Here is a 24,618-nt window from a genome sequence, read left to right on the forward strand (position 1 = left end):
ATCTGCCAGTACCCGCCTCCTGTATAAAGGGGTAATTATCATTGGTGGTGCAGTGTGCCCCCCAACCCATTAAAATCATTGGTGGCACAGTGCGCCGGCCCATCTCAACCCCCCAGTATTAAAATCAGGGACCTCTCCCCGACCCTCATTGGTGGTGCAGTGGCAGCTTCTGATCGGAGCCCCAGCAGTGTAATGCTGGGGCTCCGATCGGTTACCATGGCAGCCAGGACGCTACAGAAGCCCTGGTTGCCATGGTAACATCCCTGATGCTGTGTGCACAAAGCACAGAGCAGCAGGGACAGTGTGAAGTCCTATTCACCCTGATAGAGATCTATCAGGCTGAATAGGAAAAGGGATGAAAGATCCCAGGTTCTAGCCCCTAAGGAGGGGAAATAGTTATTAAATAAAAAGTGTAAAAAAAAAAAAAAAAAAACACTAAAATATGAAGTATAAATCACCCCCTTTTCCCATATAAAATATATAAATAATAAACATATTACGTCGCCACGTCAGAAAAGTCCAAACTATTAAAATATAAAAAAAAATCTAGGTGGTGAATGCCGGAACAGAAAAAATAAAATAAAAACTGCGCGATTCGCCATTTTTAAAAATGAGGAATGCACGTGGCTTTTTTTGTTTATTTTTTTTGCGTGGTATCGAATGGTATCGAGTATCGCAATACTTTTTCATGGTATCGAAACCGAATCAAAAATTTGGTATCGCAACAACTCTACATACATCCCCCACTTAATTTGCATTGGATTCAAGATTATATATATATATATATATATATATATATATATGTTCCGCAAAAACTATAAAACACAACCATCGATTTAAACGAAACTTGGTATACACATCCCTTGCTACCTGGAAATAAATCTTGCAGGGTCTTGGCTCTCTACGACGTACACGAGATTCCCCAAAAATGACCTGTATTATCCAATACAAGCTTGCCAGCCTTTCACTTACCCTGGGTTCACACCTGAGCGCTCTGTATGCGCGATTGTACCGGCATTTACAATCGCGCATACAGAGACAAGCAAAGTATTGTCTCTGTCTCCGTAAAGATGTACGGAAGCTCGAGAACTTTTTTGAGCGTAGGGAGTTTTTCAGCGCATTCAAACGCGCTGTAAAATGCTCAAGTGTGAACCAGGGCCATAGGGAAGCATTGGTTTTCATGTGTTGAGCGTTTTACAGCGCGTTTCAACGCGCTGTAAAACGCTCAGGTGTGAACCCAGTGTAAAATCCTAACTGCCAATTGACGGGAGCTGTGGAGTTCACAGTTAAAGGGGCGTACACCGTGAAAGTCACTGTGTATTAGGGCCGGTCACCATCAAAGTCACTGGTAAAGGGGCGGTCACCGTCAAAGTGACACTTAAAGGGGACACTTTAAGCCTCCTTCTAATTATAAAGTTACCGTGACAACTAAATCAACAGATCCTCAAAATGCGGCTTGGCAGACAGTATAACGCTGGCAGCCACAAAAATTATATACCCAACATAACACCATCCAATAACCCCTCATCTAATTTCCGAACTGTTGTTTGCTTTACCTAAGCATCCAATACCCAGTCACAATACCCTATAGGGCACCTTCCTAACAAATCCCATGTTACCTCATCCTACCTTGTAACTTAGACATTTTTTTAAAAAAAAAAGGAAAATCTTGGTTATAGTTTATGACTTGAGTTGTTTGGGTAAATTCTTAACATTGTGTCATTATTACAGGTCAACCCCTTCCCACGATTCGCCACCACAAAAAAAAAAAAAAAAAAAGTTAACGAAAGGCAGGGAAAAAATGTGGAGGTGCCTATGGAGGAGGAGGGGGAAAATGTAGAGGCCACTTCCCCCCAAGATGTTGCCGAGACAGAGGCCACTGAGGAGGAGGCCGGACCTTCTCGGCCACCAGATTCCGCCCCCCAGCTCCAGAAGAGGAGGAAGAGGTGGTCTCCATCCCCCACCAGGAGGGTAAATATGTGCACATATTACTATAATTTGATATACATAACATATTCACAAGCATCCCACGATCCCCACACCACTCTGCATCTCCGGAGCTGTAATGCACATGTGTAATGAATCTGACAAATAGCAGCCCTTAGGCTACTTTCACACTAGCGTTCGGGGCACCGCTTGTGAGCTCCGTTTGAAGGCTCTGACAAGCGGCCCCGAACGGATCCGTCCAGCCCTAATGCATTCTGAGTGGATCCACTCAGAATGCATCAGTCTGGCAGCGTTTGGCCTCCGCTCCGCTCAGCAGGCGGACACCTGATCGCTGCTTGCAGCGTTCGGGTGTCCGCCTGGCCGTGCGGAGGCAAACGGATCCGTCCAGACTTACAATGTAAGTCAATGGGGACGGATCCGTTTGAAGGTGACACAATATGGCTCAATTTTCAAACGGATCCGTCCCCCTATTGACTTTCAATGTAAAGTCTGGGCAGATCCGTTTGCACTATCATGCATTTTTTTGTTCATGGTAATGCAAACGGATCCGTTCTGAACGGAGCTAAGCGTTTTCATTATAGGTGCGGATCCGTCTGTGCAGATACCAGACGGATCCGCACCTAAACGCAGGTGTGAAAGTAGCCATAGTTAACATGGCTGCCTGTTTAGCTGAGTTGCATTTGCACCCCGGTTCACAAACAATTATGCCTGGGGGCAGGGTGTTTGTTGGTCCTTATCCGTAATAGATTGTCCCTCTGCATTGCTGAGGACTACGCTTAATGGCCGGTCGTGAAGTGGTTAAAAATGGTAACAATGAGGGGACAACAGAAACTAGTGTTATATTAAAATAAAATAAAATGCACTATTTGTCTTATAAGTAGCCCTAATTTTAATTATAATTTATTTTTTTCCAGTTGTGAACATGGCCATACGAGAGCTGGAAGCCACCAAACAAGAATTCTGAAAAAATATAACGGAGCTAAAAAAAATTCAGCAACGCTTTAATCGGAAGTTGCGGCAAATGAAGGAAATAAACCTCCACCAGCTCCGAAAACTGGACAAAATAGTTTCGGAGCTGAAAACTTTGCCATAGAGGCTTTCTTTATTATTTTTGTTTTAATAAATACATTTTTTACAGTTTGATAACGTGTGTTGTATTTTATTTTTATGTAATGTTACGGTGTAATTTTAGACATTTGTTGTAAGGCCCCTTTATTCCACGGTCAGGACAGAAAGCAGAACAGACAGCATTAGGTACACGGTAAGGCTACTTTCACACTAGAGTTCGGGGCTCCGACCATAAGCGGCGCCATGTCTATTAGGCCTCATGCACACGACAGTATTTTTTCACGGTCTGCAAAAACGGGGTCCGTAGGTCCGTGATCCGTGACCGTTTTTTTCGTCCGTGGGTCTTCCTTGATTTTTGGAGGATCCACGTTTTGGTGTCCGCCTGGCCGTGCGGAGCCAAACGGATCCGTCCTGAAGTACAATGCAAGTCAATGGGGATGGATCCGTTTGACGTTGACACAATATGGTGCCATTTCAAAGGGATCCGTCCCCATTGACTTTCAATGTAAAGTCTGGAGTCCCTTTTATACCATCGGATCAGAGTTTTCTCCAATCCGATGGTATATTTTAACTTGAAGCGTCCCCATCACCATGGGAACGCCTCTATGTTTGACTATACTGTCGGATATGAGTTAGATCGTGAAAACTCATTTCCGATAGTATATTTCCTGAAGGGGTTAATTGTACTATCATATCCCCCTGTAAGAGATCAGGGCTGCCAGGCAGCAGGGGGCAGACCCCCCTCCCCAGTTTGAATATCATTGGTGTCCAGTGTGCGCCCCCCCCCCCCTCCCTCCCTCTATTGTAATAATAGGTTGGTGGCACAGTGTGCGGCCCCCGCCCCCCTCCCTCCCTCTATTGTAATAATTCGTTGGAGGCACAGTGTGCACCCCCCATCGGCCCCCCTCCCTCTATAGCATTAACAACATTGGTGGCCAGTGTGCGGCCTCCCATCTCCCCCCCCCCCCCCCCCGATCATTGGTGGCAGTGGAGTTCCGATCGGAGTCCCAGTTTAATCGCTGGGGCTCCGATCGGTAACCATGGCAACCAGGACGCTACTGCAGGGGGGGCGCACACTGTGCTACCAACAAATTATCACAATAGAGGGAGGGAGGGGGGGGGGCCGCACTGGCCACCAATGATATTCAAACTGGGGAGGGGGGTTCAGCACCTGATCTCTTACAGGGGGATATGATAGTACAATTAACCCCTTCAGGTGCCGCACCTGAAGGGGTTAATTTTGCTGATCACAGCCCCCTGTAAGAGATCGGGTGCTGCCAGGCAGCAGGGGGCAGTCTTGTACACAGTTTGTAGTGTATTCGAACTAGAAGCGTCCCCATCCCCATGGGAACGCCTCTGTGTTAGAATATACTGTCGGATATGAGTTTTCACAAAGTGAAAACTTAGATCTGAAAAAGCTTTTATGCAGACGGATCTTCGGATCCGTCTGTATGAAAGTAACCTATGGCCACGGATCACGGACACGGATGCCAATCTTGTGTGCATCCGTGTTCTTTCATGGACCCATTGACTTGAATGGATCCGTGAACCGTTGTCCGTCAAAAAAATAGGACAGGTCCTATTTTTTTGACGGACAGGATACATGGATCACGGTCTCGGCTGCAAAACTGTGCATTTTCCGATTTTTCCACAGACCCATTTCCAAAATCCGGAAAACGGCACAACGGCCACGGATGCACACAACGGTCGTGTGCATGAGGCCTTACCCTGTTTCCATGTAACTGCGGCTGCTGTATGTAATGATAATGAATTATTACTTTGGCCCAGACTAAATTGTCCGTACTGTAACCCCATTGGTTACAATAAAACAAAATACAACAAATTTTATAGAACAATAAAGTTTTATAAAACAATATTTAAATAAAAAAACAGCCCCAAAAAACAAATGAAAAAAAAAAATTAAGGCAATTTTTTTATTTCTTTGATTTTTTGCAGCAGTCCATCCATGGCCCTTTTGTTGGCCTCCTCTTCTAGGGTCAGCTCGTTCCTCACCCTTTTCAGTAGCTGCGCCTCAATTTTCTCATACGGTCGCACTGCTCCTGCTGTACTTTTTTGAATTTTGTCAATAACTTGTTGATTGCTGTAAAAGTAAAGGATATATACATTTTAAATCTACTTTAAAAGACAATCATTGCTTGGTGTATAAAGCAGATAAAGTCCCGTCTGACTCAGGAAGAAGTACATCAGCGACTTAAAAAGATTAAAATAGACAAATCGCCAGGACCGGATGGCATACAGCCCCGTATCCTAAGGGAATTAAGTAATGTCATAGCCAGACCCTTATTTCTGATATTTGCCGACTCTATACTGACAGGGAATTTCCCACAGGATTGGCGCATAGCAAATGTGGTGCCAATTTTCAAAAAGGGTAAAAAAACAGAGCCTGGAAACTATAGGCCGGTAAGTTTAACATCTGTTGTGGGTAAACTGTTAGAGGGTTTTCTGAGAGATGCTATGTTAGAGCATCTCAACGGAAATAAGCAAATAACGCCATATCAGCATGGCTTCATGATGGATCGGTCATGCCAAACTAATTTAATCAGTTTCTATGAGGAGGTAAGTTCTAGACTTGACAGCGGCGAATCAATGGATGTCGTGTATCTGGACTTCTCCAAAGCATTTGAGACTGTACTGCATAAAAGGTTAGTATATAAAATGAGAATGTTCGGACTGGGAGAAAACCTCTGTAAGTGGGTAAGTAACTGGCTCAGAGATAGAAAACAGAGGGTGGTTATTAATGGTACACACTCAGATTGGGTCACTGTCACTAGTGGGGTACCTCAGGGGTCAGTACTGGAGGGGTTACTGTCACTAGTGGGGTACCACAGAGGTCAGTACTGGGGGGTCGCTGTCACTAGTTGGGTTCCACAGGGGTCAGTACTGGAGGGGGTGGGGTACCTCAGGGGTCAGTTTTGGGCCCTATTCTCTTCAATATATTTATTAATGGTCTTGTAGAAGGCTTGCATAGTAAAGTATCAATTTTCGCAGATGACACTAAACTGTGTAAAGTAATTTACACTGAAGAGGACAGTATACTGTATATATACTACAGAGGACAGTATACTGTATATATACTACAGAGGACCGTATATATATAAATATATATATATATATATATATTACAGAGGACAGTATACTGTATATATACTACAGAGGACAGTATACTGTATATATACACTACAGAGGACAGTATACTGTATATATACTACAGAGGACAGTATACTGTATATATACTACAGAGGACCGAATACTGTATATATATACTACAGAGGACAGTATACTGTGCATATATACTACAGAGGACAGTATGCTACTACAGAGCGATCTGGATAGATTGGAGGCTTGGGCAGATAAGTGGCAGATGAGGTTTAACACTGACAAATGTAAGGTTATGCACATGGGAAGGAATAATGCAAGTCACCCGTACATATTAAATGGTAAAACACTCGGTAACACTGACATGGAGAAGGACCTAGAAATTTTGGTAAGCAGCAAACTAAGCTGTAGACCCCAGTGTCAGGCAGCTGCTGCCAAGGCCAATAAGATAATGGGTTGCATCAAAAGGGGCATAGATGCCAGTGATGAGAACATAGTCCTACCACTTTACAAATCGCCAGTCAGACCACACATGGAGTACTGTGCACAGTTCTGGGCTCCTGTGAACAAGGCAGACATAGCAGAGCTGGAGAGGGTCCAGAGGAGGGCATCTAAAGTAATAACTGGAATGGGGGGACTACAGTACCCTGAAAGATTATCAAAATTAGGGTTCTTCACTTTAGAAAATAGATGACTGAGGGGAGAGCTAATAACTATGTATAAATATATCAGGGGTCAGTACAGAGATCTATCCCATCATCTATTTGTCCCCAGGACTGTGACTGTGACGAGGGGACATCCTCTGCGTCTGGAGGAAAGAAGGTTTGTACACAAACATAGAAGAGGACTCTTTACGGTAACAGCAGTGAGACTATGGAACTCTCTGCCTGAGGAGGTGGTGATGGTGAGGACAATAAAGGAATTCAAGAGGAGCCTGTATGTATTTCTGGAGCGTAATAATATTACAGGATATAGCTACTAGAGAGGGGTCGTTGGACCATGGAGTTAGTCTGATTGCCTGATTGGAGTCGGGAAGGAATTTTTTATTCCCCTAAAGTGAGGAAAATTGGCTTCTACCTCCCAGGGTTTTGTTTTGCCTTCCTCTGGATCAATTTGCAGGATGACAGGCTGAACTGGATGGACAAATGTCTTTTTTCGGCCTTTTATGCTATGTTACTATGTTAATCTATTATATATTGGTTTAGTTAGGATTAATAATAGTTCTTTAGACTTTTGGGTTATGGACTTAGTAGTTATGTTGATGCGTTTGATGTAGATTAATTACTTTATAGTGTTCATGTTTTATATTACTGTTGTGTGTTGTACGTTCTTAGTTGACAGTTTCATAGTTTTTACACCATTTTTTAGATAAATATTAATATGGTTTTGTGCACTTTATTTTTTAGTCTAAGAAAAATGTTATATTTTGGATGCTCATTACATCCAATATTAAACAGTATGCCTCATTCAGATACTTTACGGAAATCAGTACACCAGTCAAATCAGCTAGCTGTAAAAAAAAACTTTACGTGGAATTTATTAGGGTCTGTGTTTTTGGACTGAGTGCCAAGACAGATATAGAGGCACAGGTCACTCCCGTACTCCATCAAGCCTTTTTAATAAAGTTTGGATTAAAAATGCTGTTCTCTTCAAGTGTGGGAAGGTGATGTGAAAACTGAACCTGCGGCGAAATGAGCATGGTCTCTGACAGACCCTAAACAGTGGTGATATACTAATATTTTTGTTACACTGCTTGGAGTGAAGGCAAATTGGAGGACTTATGGTTATGCAATATCTGAAGTCTGAATAACAATTAGAGGTTGAACTTGAACTTGTTTATAATTCTTTTCTTGAATAAAATCTGCCTGTGGTAAAGACTAAACTGACACCTGTATGTGTGTGGGGACATTAAAACATCAACAGAATATATTTACCCTCCTGGCGGGGGTTGTCTTCCTCCTCCTCCTCCTCATCCTCCTGGACCTGAACTGCATCAGGTGGGCTCTGGGCCTGATGCCCTGATGGTCCTGACTGCTCCTCTTCCTGCCCATCCTCCTCCTTCTCCGTCACCTTCTCTTCCACCACCACCTTCTTCTTATTCGAGCGCTTAGGGCGCACTATATTTATATAGTTCCCTATGGAACTATATGAAAGTAAAAAAAATAATAATAATTTATATTCAAGGCAAATATGAGAACTAAACTCCACAGTGGCCGCCCCTTTAAGAGTGACTTGAATAGTGACCGCCTGTTTAACAGTGTCTTGAATAGTGACCACTCCTTTAACAGTGACTAGAACTGTGGCCACCCCTTTAAAAGTGACTAGAACTGTGGACGCCCCTTTAAAAGTGACTAGAACTGTGGACGCCCCTTTAAAAGTGACTAGAACTATGGACGCCCTTTTAAAAGTGACTAGAATTGTGGCCGCCCCTTTAAAAGTGACTACAACTGTGGCCGCCCCTTTAAAAGTGACTACAACTGTGGCCGCCCCTTTAAGTGACTTGAATAGTGACCGCCCCTTTAAAAGTGACTAGAACTGTGGACGCCCCTTTAAAAGTGACTACAACTGTGGCCTCCCCTTTAAAAGTGACTACAACTGTGGCCGCCCCTTTAAAAGTGACTACAACTGTGGCCGCCACTTTAACAGTGACTAGAACTGTGACAGCCCCTTTAACAGTGACTAGAACTGTGGCCGCCCCTTTAACAGTGACTACAACTGTGGCCGCCACTTTAAAAGTGACTAAAACTGTGGCCGACCCTTTCAGTGACTTACTTGAATAGTGACCGCCCCTTTAACAGTGACTAGAACTGTGACCGCCCCTTTAACAGTGACTAGAACTGTGGCCGCCCCTTTAAGTGACTTGAATAGTGACCACCCCATTAAAAGTGACTAGAACTGTGGATGCCCCTTTAAAAGTGACTACAACTGTGGCCGCCACTTTAACAGTGACTAGAACTGTGGCCGTCCCTTTAACAGTGATTAGAACTGTGGCCGCCCCTTTAACAGTGACTAGAACTGTGGCCGCCCCTTTAAAAGTGACTACAACTGTGGCCGCCACTTTAACAGTGACTAGAACTGTGGCCGCCCCTTTAACAGTGACTAGAACTGTGACCGCCCCTTTAACAGTGACTAGAACTGTGGCCGCCCCTTTAAAAGTGACTAGAACTGTGGCCGCCCCTTTAAGAGTGAGTTGAATAGTGACCGCCCCTTTAAAAGTGACTAGAACTGTGGCCGCCCCTTTAACAGTGAGTTGAATAGTGACCGCCCCTTTAAAAGTGACTAGAACTGTGGCCGCCCCTTTAACAGTGACTAGAAGTGTAGCTGCCCCTTTAACAGTGACTAGAACTGTGACCGCCCCTTTAACAGTGACTAGAACTGTGTCCGCCCCTTTAACAGTAACTAAAACTGTGGCCGCCCCTTTAACAGTGACTAGAACTGTTGCTGCCCCTTTAACAGTGACTAGAACTGTGACCGCCCCTTTAACAGTGACTAAAACTGTGACCGCCCCTTTAACTGTGACTAAAACTGTGAACGCCCCTTTAAAAGTGACTAGAACTGTGACCACCCATTTAACAGTGACTAGAACTGTGACCGCCCTTTTAACAGTTACTAGAACTGTGGCCGCCCCTTTAACAGTGACTAAAACTGTGACCGCCCCTTTAACAGTGACATATTTTTTTCGGTAGAATTACTTACAGTGATCAAAGCTTCCAGCTCCTCTTGATTAAAATTGCTCTTGGCCATTTTCGAATAAGGTTTTCTGTCTAAAGTTCTCTGTCTCTCTCCAGTCTCCACTCCCCTTGCGATCCAAGGGGAGTGGACAAAGACAGGCACGGACGCACAAACACGATTATTTAAATGACGTATTATCGCGATAACAAACCAAACATGGTAGACTGTATAAGTTGAAATCGCAATTCGATTCATTCAGGTTATAATAATCGAATTGCGATTTCAACTTTTAACGTATATTCGTAATATTGCTCTAACTTTAACTTTATCTTTTATGCTAAGTTGAAATCGCAATTCGATCAATTCAAGTTATAATAATCGAATTGCGATTTCAACTTTTTACGTATATTCTTAATGCTCTAACTTCGTCTTTTAGAATATTCGTAATATTCTAAAAGACAAAGTTAGAGCAATAAAACGAATATTCTAAAAGACGAAGTTAGAGCAATATTCGTTAAATACACATATAGATTGTAATTTAGCTAATATACTAATATAGTAATTTTTTTAATAGTGTACGTATTTTACAAAACTTAAGTTCATAAGAGACAACAAAAATGTGAGAAAAAAAAGGATTATAGCACTATATTAGCTAAATTACAATCTATATGTGTATTTTACGAAAATTCGCAATATTGCTCTAACTTCGTCTTTTAGAATATTACGAATATTCTAAAAGACGAAGATAGAGCAATATTAAGAATATTCGTAAAATACACATATAGCCTAGCCATAGTTAATTAGTCATAGGAACGTTGCCTAAGAAAAAGAAAGAATCGCAATACGCAATTAATTAAATCGCATATTAATCGCGATAATTGGAATAATTACGAATAATTGATTTTGACGAATATAACACGAATATTCAATCGGATATTCGCAAAATATCGCAAAATCTAATATGGCCCCTCCCGCTCATCACTAGTGACGGACTGAACCGTCACTGGGGCTGCTGGAGAAGCCTGAGGGCCAGCCTCCTTCCTACAGACTATGGACCAAGAACTATGGAGACCCCCTAAGACCTTTTGGGGTTACAAGGAACTATGAACCCTGATTTATGTGTGTAATATATATGCCACATATTTCCTATTGTCCATTAAAAAAGACATGGTGTGGATTCAGCAACACAAAAAGGGTTAACTCTGCACTGAGACTCCCACTGATTGTGTTAGTGATGGGAGTAAGACAGTTGATTATAATAGCAGCCGACTCCTAGATGAGTAGATCACCATATGATACACTCAGGAGATAATCCCATCACATGTGTCTCCACTGTCCCTATTCATTCATTATGGAGGGGGTGAAGATGTCTGTTTGCATGTTGTGTTTGTTAAGTGTGTCACAGACAATTCCATTGCATTTGTTGAATAGGGTTAGTTTTTGTGTTTAAACTGTAAAGGATTGGCTGCTATGTCATGTCCTCAGTTCCCAACCAGGTCCACGGGGGTGGTACCCTTGTTGGAAAATGTGTATATAAGTTAATGCTTGTGTGTTCAATAAGGAGTTCCTGTTTTACATTCAACATAGAGCCTCATCTCATGTGTATGGGGATTGCTATGCGCTGTATACTCCCTTGTCTATAACTCCTAGCTCTTGTAAGAGCTGTTCCTGCTCTCTGGATTTAGGAGAGGTTCACCCACTGAAGCCTGGAGCCTTGTCATAGGTCCAGGGTGGGTAGGAGACGGTGAGACCTCAACCAAGCTTCGGTGGTTCGTGTGGTCTGCAGTGCGTACGGTGTCAAGTGGAGTGCTTGGAGTTTTTGGGAAGCACTAGGAGCATCCATCGACCGAGGTACTCGGTCTGGTTGCCAGGAGATCCGTTACACCTGCTAAACGCAATGCCGTCTTTTATGCCTTGTAAACGTATCAACCGGCAATTCTGTGCCTCTCAGAAACTCATCACTCTTCTGAAAAAACACATCTTATTTATAAGGCTTAGATGGCACAGAAGTTGCATTCCTCCTATTCCACGCAATCGAGAGGGATGAGCGTGTTGGTGCATTGAAATGTTCCCTTTATATTGAGGGAGGTACATGTGGATGAGGAGGGTCGCTTTATATGTATTAACTGCTCTGTGTTTCATTACCGAATGATACTTGTGGACGTTTATATACCTCCCCCATAGTCCTGTGAAGTTCTCAAAAAAGTATTATCCTTCACTTTCAAATTTCCAGATCTGCCAGTTCTCACAATTGGTATTTTTAATATGTTCCTGGACAAATCCCTAGATAAATTCCAATCTGATAGTGGGGCCTCTGGCCCTTCTCTATCCTCAATTAGCCAAGACGCTCACTGAAATAGACTTGTATGATTTGTGGAGGTCCAGAAATCCCGGTGTGAAGCAATACTCCTGCTACTCGTCATCACATAGTTCTCTTTCTAGGATAGATCTTGCTGTGGGATCTAAGGGAGTGTTAGATAGGGTCCAGGATGTTAGGTACTTACCCCGTAGTATTTCTGACCACTCCCCGTTATTGGTAGTACTGGATTTAGGGAGAGAGTTATTGGGTCCAAGACAACCATGGCGACTAAACCTTTTTTGGATCCAGTTAGTTGATATCTGGTACTGTGATATCTGCTGCTCTGACTGACTTTTTTACCAATAATGAAGGTTCAGCTAGTCACTCCATTATCTGTGATACAATGAAAGCTTATATTAGAGGGATAAACATGACAAGGGTATTGGTTAAGCATAGCTCGCCCATTTATTACCTTATTGCACTTCCTTGTGTCTCCCCACCAACCCCCATTACATCTCCCCCTCAACACCCTCCGAACCCACACAAGACTCAGACCTATGACTGGAAATGTAATGGCCACAGCAGCCATTTATTAAACGATAAATACATAAATAACCACAACAACAACCATAATAATAATAATAAAAAACCCAATAACTTAACCCAATGGGGGGAAGGTCCTCGAAGCCCCAAAACCTTGAGCTGCCGAACCAGGGTGAGCCATTCTTGCCTCCAGCCGTTACCCCAAGCTCAAAGACACCACCAAATGACCCCCCCTCAATTCACCACAACCGCTCGGTCCACCTGGGAGTCCAGCCTCAACCGTGGGGCCCCCTCAATGTCCTCAAATTCCACCATAACCAACTCCAAGGACCCCCCCACCGCCCTAGCCGCCGCGACATGATCAAGCCCCCCAACCTATCTCATCCCCCTACTCCAACCAACCCCCCAAAAAAAGAGGGAGGGTGGGTGGGAGCTTCCTTCTCACCTAAAATAGCTCCCTCCTTCTTCTTCCCTGCAGTATTTAACCCCCCCTTTAACTCCTCCTCCCTATCTTAAACTGACCCATCCTAACCCATTCTACCTTTTAGCCCCCCCCCTTTCTCTAACTTCACACTCCAAACCTGCGAACTCCTGGGCTCCCTAACCAAACCCCCGTCATAGGGGCCTCCCCTAAAGGGCTTTGCCCCCCAGTCCGGCTATTGCTTGATGAGGGTATTGGTTAAGCATAGCTCGCCCATTTATTACCTTATTGCACTTTCTTTTGTCTCCCCACCAACCCCCATTACATCTCCCCCTCAACACCCCCGAACCCACACAAGACTCAGACCACTGATTGGAAATGTAATGGCCACAGCAGCCGTTTATTAACCGCTTGCCGCAACTGTAACGCCGAAAGGCGTCATCGCGGCGGCTCTCCCAGGCTACGCTAACGCCGATTGGCGTCATCTCGCGTGAGCCGAGATTTCCTGTGAACGCGCGCACACAGGCGCGCGCGCTCACAGGAACGGAAGGTAAGCGAGTGGATCTCCAGCCTGCCAGCGGCGATCGCTCGCTGGCAGGCTGGAGATGTGATTTTTTTAACCCCTAACAGGTATATTAGACGCTGTTTTGATAACAGCGTCTAATATACCTGCTACCTGGTCCTCTGGTGGTCCCTTTTGTTTGGATCGACCACCAGAGGACACAGGTAGATGTGTAAAGTACCACCAAACAACACTACACTACACTACACCCCCCCCTGTCACTTATTAACCCCTTATGAACCCCTGATCACTTCATATACACTCCCTGATCACCCCCCGTCATTGATCACCCCCCTGTCATTGATCACCCCCCTATAAGGCTCCATTCAGACGTCCGTATGATTTTTACGGATCCAGCATCCATGGATCGGATCCGCAAAACACATACGGACGTCTGAATGGAGCCTTACAGGGGGGTGATCAATGACAGGGTGGTGATCACGCATATAGACTTCCTGATCACTTCCCTGTCATTGATCACCCCCCTGTCATTGATCACCCCCCTGTAAGGCTCCATTCAGACGTCCGCATGATTTTTACGGTTACACTCATACATGGATCGGATCCGCAAAACACATGCGGACCTCTGAATGGAGCCTTACAGGGGCGTGATCAATGACAGAGAGGTGATCACCCATATACACTCCCTGTCATTGATCACCCCCCTGTAAGGCTCCATTCAGACGTCCGCATGTGTTTTGCAAAACACATGCGGACCGCATGTGTTTTGGATCGGATCCGCAAAACACATGCGGACGTCTGAATGGAGCCTTACAGGGGGGTGATCAATGACAGGGAGTGTATATGGGTGATCACCTCTCTGTCATTGATCACCCCCCTGTAAGGCTCCATTCAGACGTCCGCATGTGTTTTGCGGATCCGATCCAAAACACATGCGGTCCGCATGTGTTTTGCAAAACACATGCGGACGTATGAATGGAGCCTTACAGGGGGGTGATCAATGACAGAGAGGTGATCACCCATATACACTCCCTGATCACCCCCTGTCATTGATCACCCCCCTGTAAGGCTCCATTCAGACGTCCGCATGTGTTTTGCAAAACACATGCGGACCGCATGTGTTTTGGATCGGATCCGCAAAACACATGCGGACGTCTGAATGGAGCCTTACAGGGGGGTGATCAATGACAGAGAGGTGATCACCCATATACACTCCCTGTCATTGATCACCCCCCTGTAAGGCTCCATTCAGACGTCCGCATGTGTTTTGCAAGTGACCCCATTTTGGAAAGAAGACACCCCAAGGTATTCCGTGAGGGGCATGGCGAGTTCCTAGAATTTTTTATTTTTTGTCGCAAGTTAGTGGAATATGAGACTTTGTAAGAAAAAAAAAAATTAAAATAAAAATCATCATTTTCCGCTAACTTGTGACAAAAAATAAAAAGTTCTATGAACTCACTATGCCCATCAGCGAATACCTTAGGGTGTCTACTTTCCGAAATGGGGTCATTTGTGGGGTGTTTGTACTGTCTGGGCCTTGTAGAACCTCAGGAAACATGACCGGTGCTCAGAAAGTCAGAGCGGCTTCAAAAAGCGGAAATTCACATTTTTGTACCATAGTTTGTAAACGCTATAACTTTTACCCAAACCATTTTTTTTTTTGCCCAAACATTTTTTTTTTTATCAAAGACATGTAGAACAATAAATGTAGCGAAAAATTTATATATGGATGTCGTTTTTTTTGCAAAATTTTACAGCTGAAAGTGAAAAATGTCATTTTTTTGCAAAAAAATCGTTACATTTTGATTAATAACAAAAAAAGTAAAAATGTCAGCAGCAATAAAATACCACCAAATGAAAGCTCTATTAGTGAGAAGAAAAGGAGGTAAAATTCATTTGGGTGGTAAGTTGCATGACCGAGCAATAAACCGCTAAAGTTGTGGAGTGCCGATTTGTAAAAAAGGGCCTGGTCACTAGGGGGGTATAAACCTGTGGTCCTTAAGTGGTTAAACAATAAATACATAAATAACCACAACAATAACCATAATAATAATAAATAACCTACTAACTTAACCCAATGGGGGGAAGGTCCTTGAAGCCCCAAAACCTTGAGCTGCCGAACCAGGGTGAGCCATTCTTGCCTCCAGTCATTACCCCAAGCTCAAAGGCACCACTGAATGACCCCCCCTCAATTCACCACAACCGCTCGGTCCACCTGGGAGTCCAGCCCCAACCGTGGGGCCCCCCCAATGTCCTCAAATTCCACCATAAAAAACTCCAAGGACCCCCCCACCGCCACCGACGCCCGGATTTGACCTCTCAACTCCGGGCGTTCCTCCACAACCTCAGGGCAACCTCAATACCTTCCTGTAATGCCAAGTTCCACATATCCAGCCCCACGGCGTTCAAGTGCACCCCATCCGATGTCCAAAAGGCCCCCACACCACTCTCCAACTCCCGGTGTCTGACCACCACCTCCCCGTTCCGTGCCATAAAGCGCCCTATCGCCCTATTTACCTTCACCCGAGCCTTATTGACCGTCTCCACTGAACGAGCGTCCCTCCAAACCCGCCTCGGGACTATGTCCGACCATACGGTCACCATACCGGGGAACAATGACCATAACCGCAAAAAATCACACTTGACCTCCTTTATCAATTCACGAATAGGCCTCGCTGCTAAATCATTACCTCCCGCATGGACCACTAACACATCAGGTGCCCTGTCCATCCGCACAAATCGATGTACCTCCGGCAACACCCCCTTCCAAACCATGCCCCTACGCCCAATCCACCTTACCACCGTGGACACTCTGCCAAATCCCAACTGCTGGCCGTCCGGCCGAACCGCAGCCTGGACGGCCCCCCAGAAGACGTAGGAATGCCCCAGGATCCACACCAGAGCGGGTGCCGCATCTGCAATTAGAAAAATGCAAGAACAATACCGCAGCTTTTTGCATGCCAAACCCACAATCCCTTAACCCACAATCTTCCCATTCCCACGAGAACACCACCGGCTCGGTTTCGGTCTTACGTCGGATTGGATCGCTTCCAATCGGACGTAAGACCGAAACCGAGCCGATTCCCAACGCCCAATCCGCTTGATAACCTCTTCCCCAAGACCCAATCTTGCCGCTTCCGTTGCTGCCCCAAACCAGAAGGAGTGGCTGGAGTACCCCTCCCTTTCCAACCCCACCCGGTTCAAACACTTTTGAAATACCACAGAAAACTGAAACCGGGATAAAAAGGTGCCATCCGCGTGCACCAACAAAGGGGCAGCCACCCCAGAAGGAGTGGCAGTCCCCGCCCCGTAGTCTTGCAAACATTGAACGGGGCACATATCACAACCCCCAATCCTGAAAAGCACCACTCTCCGACCCCGGCCCACCACATCAGTTTTTGACCGACGGATCACAAACTCCACTCTAGCCGCAATCACATCAACATCTTCCCTCAAAAGCCCCCCCATCCTGCTAACCGATGGACAAACCAGTTCACCCAATCGCATTGCTCCAAAAAACGCTAAAGAGAATGCCAAACGAAACAACCGGACTTCCCACTCCGAACTACAAACCCCCCGCAATTGACTCCCCAACTGAAGCAGTAACGCGAACGACACCGGCCTCCTACCGTCCACCTCCGTCCCCATCCTACGCCACGCTTTCAGAGCTTGAACCACCAAGAACGACTTCGCAAACTTCCACCATACGCTGTAACCTGAAACCAAACGCTATCTCTGCCATATAACCGTTAATCTTACTTACCGACCAACCCTCCTCTTTATAGTGGCCTAAAAACATTAACAATGAAAACTCCTCATTCCCCCCTCCCAAACCGATACACCAATCCTCCCAAGCACGCCAGGCCCTCTGATACATTGCCCACGTACCCAACGCCAATGAAGCTTGGATGAGCCCCATTATGGTTCCTCCAACAGGTCCCACAGGCAAGCTGCTTCCGGAGCTAACCGCCGAAACCGTTCCCACTGCAAATGAGAAAGGCCATCAGCAATACAATTGTTGACCCCCGGCACATGCACCGCTACAATCCAAGCATTGAGCGACAAGCACTCCAACACCAAACGCTGCAGTAGTCGCACCACTAACGGCGACGACGCTGACAAGCCATTAATTGCTTGAACCACCCCCATATTGTCGCAGTGAAAACGTATCTTCTGATCCTTAAAACGACCTCCCCATAACAGAACTGCCAACACAATGGGAAAAAAACTCCAGTAAGGCCAAATTTCTCACCCAGCCCAGCTCCACCCACACAGCCGGCCAACTTCCCGCGCACCATTGGCCCCCACAGAAGGCCCCAAAACCCGAAACCCCTGCCGCGTCAGTAAACAACTCAAAATCAGATGAATCAACAAATTCACCCATGAACAACGAGCGACCGTTATACTGGTCTAGAAATGAGCTCCACACCTGCAAGTCCGCTCGCAATTCCCTCCCCAACCGAATATAATGATGCGGGGTGACCACCCCTGCGGTCACCTGCGCCAAGCGTCTGCAGAACACCCGGCCCATGGGCATGATCCGACAAGCAAAATTGAGCTTCCTGAGCAGCGACTGAAGCTCCCTCAACTGCAACTTCTTCACCCGTCTAGCCCTGGCCACTAGCCCCCTCAAATCCTCCAGCTTATCCCCCGGCAACCTACACTCCATTCTCACCGAATCGATAACTATCCCTAGGAAGCTCAATACCATCGTTAACTGAGGAGCCCTTAGGAAATGACAGGTGATTGATAAGGCGAAACTTATTCGCCTCTTTTTTCGGGACCACCCCCAACGGTGACACCCGCAAGTTAAACATGGGCGGCTCCGAAAACGGACCCGCCATCCGCCCCAGCGATACCTCCTTCCCCAGCTTCTCTCCCACCACTTCTGGATGCTCCCTGGCCGACCGCAAATTCCTCCTGAGCAACACAGCCCCCCCCCCCCCCCCGGCACAAACAGAATCTTGAAACCCTCCGAGAACCACGATCCCAACAACAACGCCGCTTCCCTATCGGGGTACCTATCTAGGTAGGGCTGCATCTTTTCCAGCCGCACCGGCATCACCCCCTTTTCTATTAACGTCCCCACCTCTCTGTCTCCCACTTCTGAAACATCTCGCTGCCCCATGGTTTCCCCCACAACCCGAACATTTGTGTTTAAATTTACAATTAACCCCGAACCTACAGTTTCCTTCATTATAGACGAAACACAAACCCTTAGCTGTGGCTGTTGCCATATTGAGTGTCCCCCCGCCGCCCCCTCCCCCCGAAAAGGGCTGCCCTGATCGAACCGGAGCCGTAACCTTCAACCACAAGGCAATATCCTTGTGGTCTCATCGTATTTCCGGACGCATCGCTTTCCACTGACGGAACTGCTCATCATATCTTAACCAAGCAACTCCCCCGTACACCCGGTAAGCCTCCCCAATTGCGTCCAAATAGCAAAAAAGGCCCAAACAAGCCTCCGGCGCCTTCTCCCCAATCACGCTGGCCAATATCGCAAATGCTTGCAACCAATTTGCAAACGTCCACGGTATCAATCTAAACCGGCGTTTTTCTTCCTCCTCTTTTTTCTCCTTGTCCCTGCGAACCCTGTCCAATTTGAACCGTTCTAAAGGTAGCAGGGAAAATATCTCTACATATTCTCATTTCCATATCCGCTCCCTAACCTCAGGCTTCAAGTGAGCCCCCAGCGGGCCCTCAAAACAGACATAAACTTCCCCCTTTGCCTTATCATCCACCCGCACATTAACGTCCTCCACCTTCGCCCCCGCCTGCGTGTGCACCGACACCCCCACGCCTGGTAAACCCCGCCGCTGCTCCCATGCCGTCGCAGTGGCCGCTAAGCCCTGTACACCCCAGGCCTGCAAATGTGCCCCCCACTCATCCCCAACTTGCCACTAGCCCTGCCAATCCCAAGCCCTTGCTCAAATCTAACGGAGGGCCACCCCCCCAGCCCCCAAACCCTGCACTACCTGCGCAAGTGGTCCCCAAGCAATCTTACCTGGCTGCCTGGGTGCTGTGTGCTCATCAGCTGCCGGTCCTGAATCCGGATGACTTCTCCTCTGCGCTGCGCCGTCCGAACCCGTGACCTCGCCGTCGTCCTGCAGTCCCCTGGGTGCGCTGGGACCAGTGACGTCATCTTCTGGCTGGCCGATGGAGCTTGATTCCGGGTCTTCACCTTGCCTCCTGGCAAGTCAGGCACCAGACCTGCAGCACGTCTCCCCTACTGGCCTTGCTTCTGAGGTCCTGCTGTGTCCTGCTGTCTCCTGTCCCCTGGCCCTGGACAGGCCAGGTACGCTGGGGCTAACTTCCTTCACACACGTGCTCCTGAGGGCGTAGCTTCTCTCCCTGCACATCTCCTGGAGCCTGCTGCCACCGGCAGGGGCGTAGCTAAAGGCTCATGGGCCCTGGTGCAAGAGTTAGGCTTGGGCCCCCTTCCTTCAGTGCTTTGTGTGTCTTCTTATGCAGCACAAGGGTCTTTGGGCCCCCTCAGGCTCCTGGGCCCGGTAGCGACTGCTACCTCTGCACCCGCTATAGCTACGCCCCTGGCCACCGGACACCATGCTTGCAGCAGCACCTGTGCTGTAAACGAGACCTCCCACGCCGAGGGGCTGCCTCTGTGCCTGGAGTTACAGAGGCACCCGCAGTGCCAGGTCCCGATCCCACGATGTTGCCGCTTGTTGAAGGGGATGGCCGGGCCTGGCCACCCCCGAGGCTCCGGCTACAGGTAGGATTCCTCCCACGTCGGGGCCTGGATGGAGCTGGCGTGGAGGGTCCCGCGAGGGGCTCCGGATCCGGAGCTGAGCCCAAGGGGGGGAGGCAGATGGTGAAAAGCGCGCCGGCGGCCTGGCCCACCGCGGCCGTGCAACAGGTGGGTGAGGCGGAACGGGATCCTCATCCGCTCCCCTCAGCAGCAGCAGTACTTGCTCCTGGGCCCATGCTGAGCCCCTCACCTCCGCTGCTGCCCGCAATTCATGGATCGCCGCCTCAAATTGGTCCATGGTCGCCACGGTGTTGCCAACTTCCTTCTCCAGCTTCCTTCTCACCTAAAATAGCTCCCTCATTCTTCTTCCCTGCAGTATTTAACCCCCCCCCCCCTTTAACTCCTTCCCCCTATCTTAAACTGACCTATCCTAACCCATTCTACCTTTTAGCCCCCTCCCCCCCCCCCTTCTCTAACTTCACACTCCAAACCCGCAAACTCCTGGGCTCCCTAACCAAACCCCCGTCATGGGGGCCTCCCCTAAAGGGCTTTGCCCCCCCAGTCCAGCCATTGCTTTAAACTGATTAGTTCCCATAAAACTAAAAGCAGGGCACTTACGACAGAACTGTTGGATAGAGTTCAGACTACAGAAGCTAAGTACATCTCTGACCCCTCTCTAGAAAATTTGCCCAGCCTGATGATCCGAGGTTATTACTCGATAGGGACATTCAATTGGAAGATATGGTATTGGCGGTGCAGTCGCTTCCTAACGGAAAAGCACCTGGGGGAGATGGTCTGCCTGTGGAATTCTACAAAAAACATCAAGAAGGTTTGCTCCCGCATCTCCTACAAGTGTTTAATGAATCTTATAGGACAGGTATTTTACCTAGCTCTATGAGAGAAGCATTGGTGGCGGTGATCCCTAAACCAGATAAGGATCCCAATATGGTAGATTTATATAGACCCATCTCACTCTTAACAGTAGATATAAAAGTGTTGGCCAAGGTACTTGCTAATAGGCTCTTGAATGTTATCTCTCACATTATACATGAAGATCAGTGCAGGTTTATGCCAGGAAAATCGACGTGATTAAACCTTAGGCGTTTGTTCCTCAATATTCAGATGAGGGGAACAGAATGGGATGTGGGATGCCCTGCAGTGGTCTCTTTAGACGCTGCAAAGGCCTTTGATAGTGTTGAATAGGAATACTTATTGGCAGTTATGGCAAAACTACGATTCGGCCCTGGATACATTAATTGGGTAAAATTGCTCTATAGTCAACCGAGAGCTAGGCTGCGAATAAATGGTAAGCTATCCCCAATGATGACACTGGAGAGAGGCACCAGGCAGGGATACCCTTTGTCACCCCTCCTGTTTGCCATTGCTATAGAGCCCCTGGCTTGTATTTTGCATTCTACGCCACTGATTCGAGGTCTGGAGTGGGGGACAGTGAAGGAAAGAGTCTCGCTCTATGCGGATGATATGTTTTTATATGTAGGTGTGCTGACATCATCAATAGATCTCATTATATCATTAATCTCAGACTTTGGAAAACAGTCTGGTTTATTAATTAATTGGAATAAGTCAGTTATTCTTCCGCTGTCCCCTCTTCTGGAATCTCTTTGCTTAGATCATGTTAATCTGAAAGTGGTCTCCTCCTTTAAATATCTTGGAGTCACTATTTCAGTACACCCCCGATCTTATGTAGCGAATAACCTAGTACCACTAATGGATAGATTTAAACAGAAAGCGGTCACCTGGCATAAGCTGCCATTGTCAATGATAGGTAGAGGTAATCTTATTAAGATGATATGGATGCCGCAATTGCTCTACATATTGCATAACTCACCAGTATGGATTCCCATGCATTATTATTATAAGTTATAGAGAATATTTATATCCTTGTTATGGAAAAATAAAAATAGTAGAATCCGATATGAAACATTACAGCGTGGTAAAGAAGCGGGGGGACTGGCGTTACCTAACCCCTTTATATATTTCTTAGTCGCTCAGTTGCAACACTTTAAGGGCTGGGGGTCCCTGAGAGAGATGGGAAGATGTGGAGAATTGGTGAAGTGGGCATCTGAGGTCTGCCTGCCTATTTCGATTATGGAGAAAGATTTACCTGACTCTCTTAAACCCCTCCCAGAAGTAGGATTAATGAGGAGGGTCTGGGGAAAAGTTAGGGAAATTCTGGGTGCTCGGAAACTATTGGACCTGTCTCCTGTTTGGAATAAGCCTCATTTAATAGACTTGTCCAAACTGCAGGGATTTTCTGATCGGGAACGTAAAGGACTATGGAATTTAGGTAAACTATATTCACAAGTTATCCTACAACAATTCGCACAATATGGCCTAGTGTCTACCCATTTCTATAAATACCTACCAGTTAAGGCACGCTATTAGTTCGCAGGATAAAGTGCGCCCCCTACAATTTGTATCACATCTCATGCTTAAAAAACTGATAGAACCAGGTCCTGTAAAAGGAGCTCTTTCGGATGCTTATAATACTTTGCTATATGAACAGCTGAAAAAAAAACCCGCTCAAAGATAAGTTAAAGTGGGAGAGGGATGTGGGCCCCATCTCAGACAGTCAATGGGAAGAAGTGCTTGCACAGATTCCTACTCTAACCCCTAGCAAAGCGGCTAGACTGTCTCAACTCTATATGATACACAGAGTATATAGAACTCCAATCTTCTTATGGAAGGTGCGATATAGATCTGACTCCAAGTGTCTAAAATGCGGGGAAGAAGGGGCCGGATTACTCCATATGCTGTGGAATTGCAGTGCGCTACAGGGCTTTTGGACAGATATAATTAATTTATTAAACTAAATTTATAGTGCTAATTATAAACTGGATCCTAGGTTTTGCTTGCTTGATATGTTAGATTCGGATAACTTGTCACCAAATGTTACAATCGGAATCAGCAGAATCTTATATCGGGCACGCAAAACCCTAGCTGCTAAATGGATACAGCCGCTTCCCCCAAGCATATCGGAATTCATTACCAGAATATATACAGTCATAAGATTGGAAAGAGGAGTATACATGAAGCGTAATAGCATGTTGAAATTTGATATCGTTTGGGGCCCCTGGATTGACAGATCTGGAGTTTGTAGTACATGGCTAACTAGTCTGAGGATATTCTCAAGCTAGCTCGGGAGGGGAGAGATGGGGCTGATTGTGTTTGTTTAAGCCTAGTGTGCTGAAGCTTTATAGTGCATAGGTGATGTCATGGTAGTAGGTCTTACACATGTTTAAGCTTATCTACTCACAACAAGGTCTCACAGTGGGCAGGGGGGAGAGGGAGGGGAGTTTGGTTGTTGGATCTTTATGTTCAGGATCCTGTTTAATAATTATCCAGTTTTGTGCAATGAGTATTTTTGCACTGTGTTGAACATAATATATGACACAAGAATTTTGTAAAATTATATTATTTATTTTTACAAAATAATAAAAGTGTATCTGATTTTAAAAAAATTATAGAGTTGAAATATGGGAGAAATTATTAAAGCGTAAAATTGTGAAAGCTTTTCAAAGTTTAAGCATTGAATGAAAGGATGTGGCGCACATTAATTATTGAATGATATATTAAATTGTATTCCCTGTCACCTATGTATAGCAGGTGTTTATTCACGTCTAAAAATGTATAATGTCAACCCAAGAATGTAACAGAAAAATTATTGAAATTTATTAAGCTGTCAACTAGGTAGAGGAGGGGTATATTACACCCCAAAATTGGTGAATTTCACCCAAAAATTTAACTGACAATTTAATTTTTTAAACCTGTCTACTAGGTATAGCAGTGGTACATCACACCCAAAAATTTGTGAATTTCACCTGAAAATGGAACTGACATTTTTTTTTCGGTCTACTAGGTATAGGAGTGGTACATCACACCCAAAAATTGTTGAATTTCATCTGAATATATAACTGACAATTTTTTTTTTTGTTTAACCTGTCTACTAGGTATAGCAATGGTACTATACACCCAAAAATGTGTTACTTTCACCAGAAAATGTAACTGACAATTTTTATTGTATTTTTTATTGGTCTACTAGGTATAGCAGTGGTACTATTCACACCACAATTGGTGAATTTCACCCTAAAATGTAAATTAAATATTGCTTTTTTTAACCGGCCTACTAGGTATAGCAGTGGTTCTAAACACCAAAAAATTGGTTAATTTTAGACATGTGGAGATCTTCAACTTCCCGTCTGGCTTGTCCAAACATGAGCATATGTGAAGAGTATCCGGTGTTACTGTGTAGTCTGTTATTATAGGTCCACATCAACTCAGGAAGGTATGCGGGCCCCTGG

The sequence above is a fragment of the Bufo gargarizans genome, chromosome 9, assembly GCF_014858855.1.
Source record: "Bufo gargarizans isolate SCDJY-AF-19 chromosome 9, ASM1485885v1, whole genome shotgun sequence".
Lineage (NCBI taxonomy): Eukaryota > Metazoa > Chordata > Amphibia > Anura > Bufonidae > Bufo > Bufo gargarizans.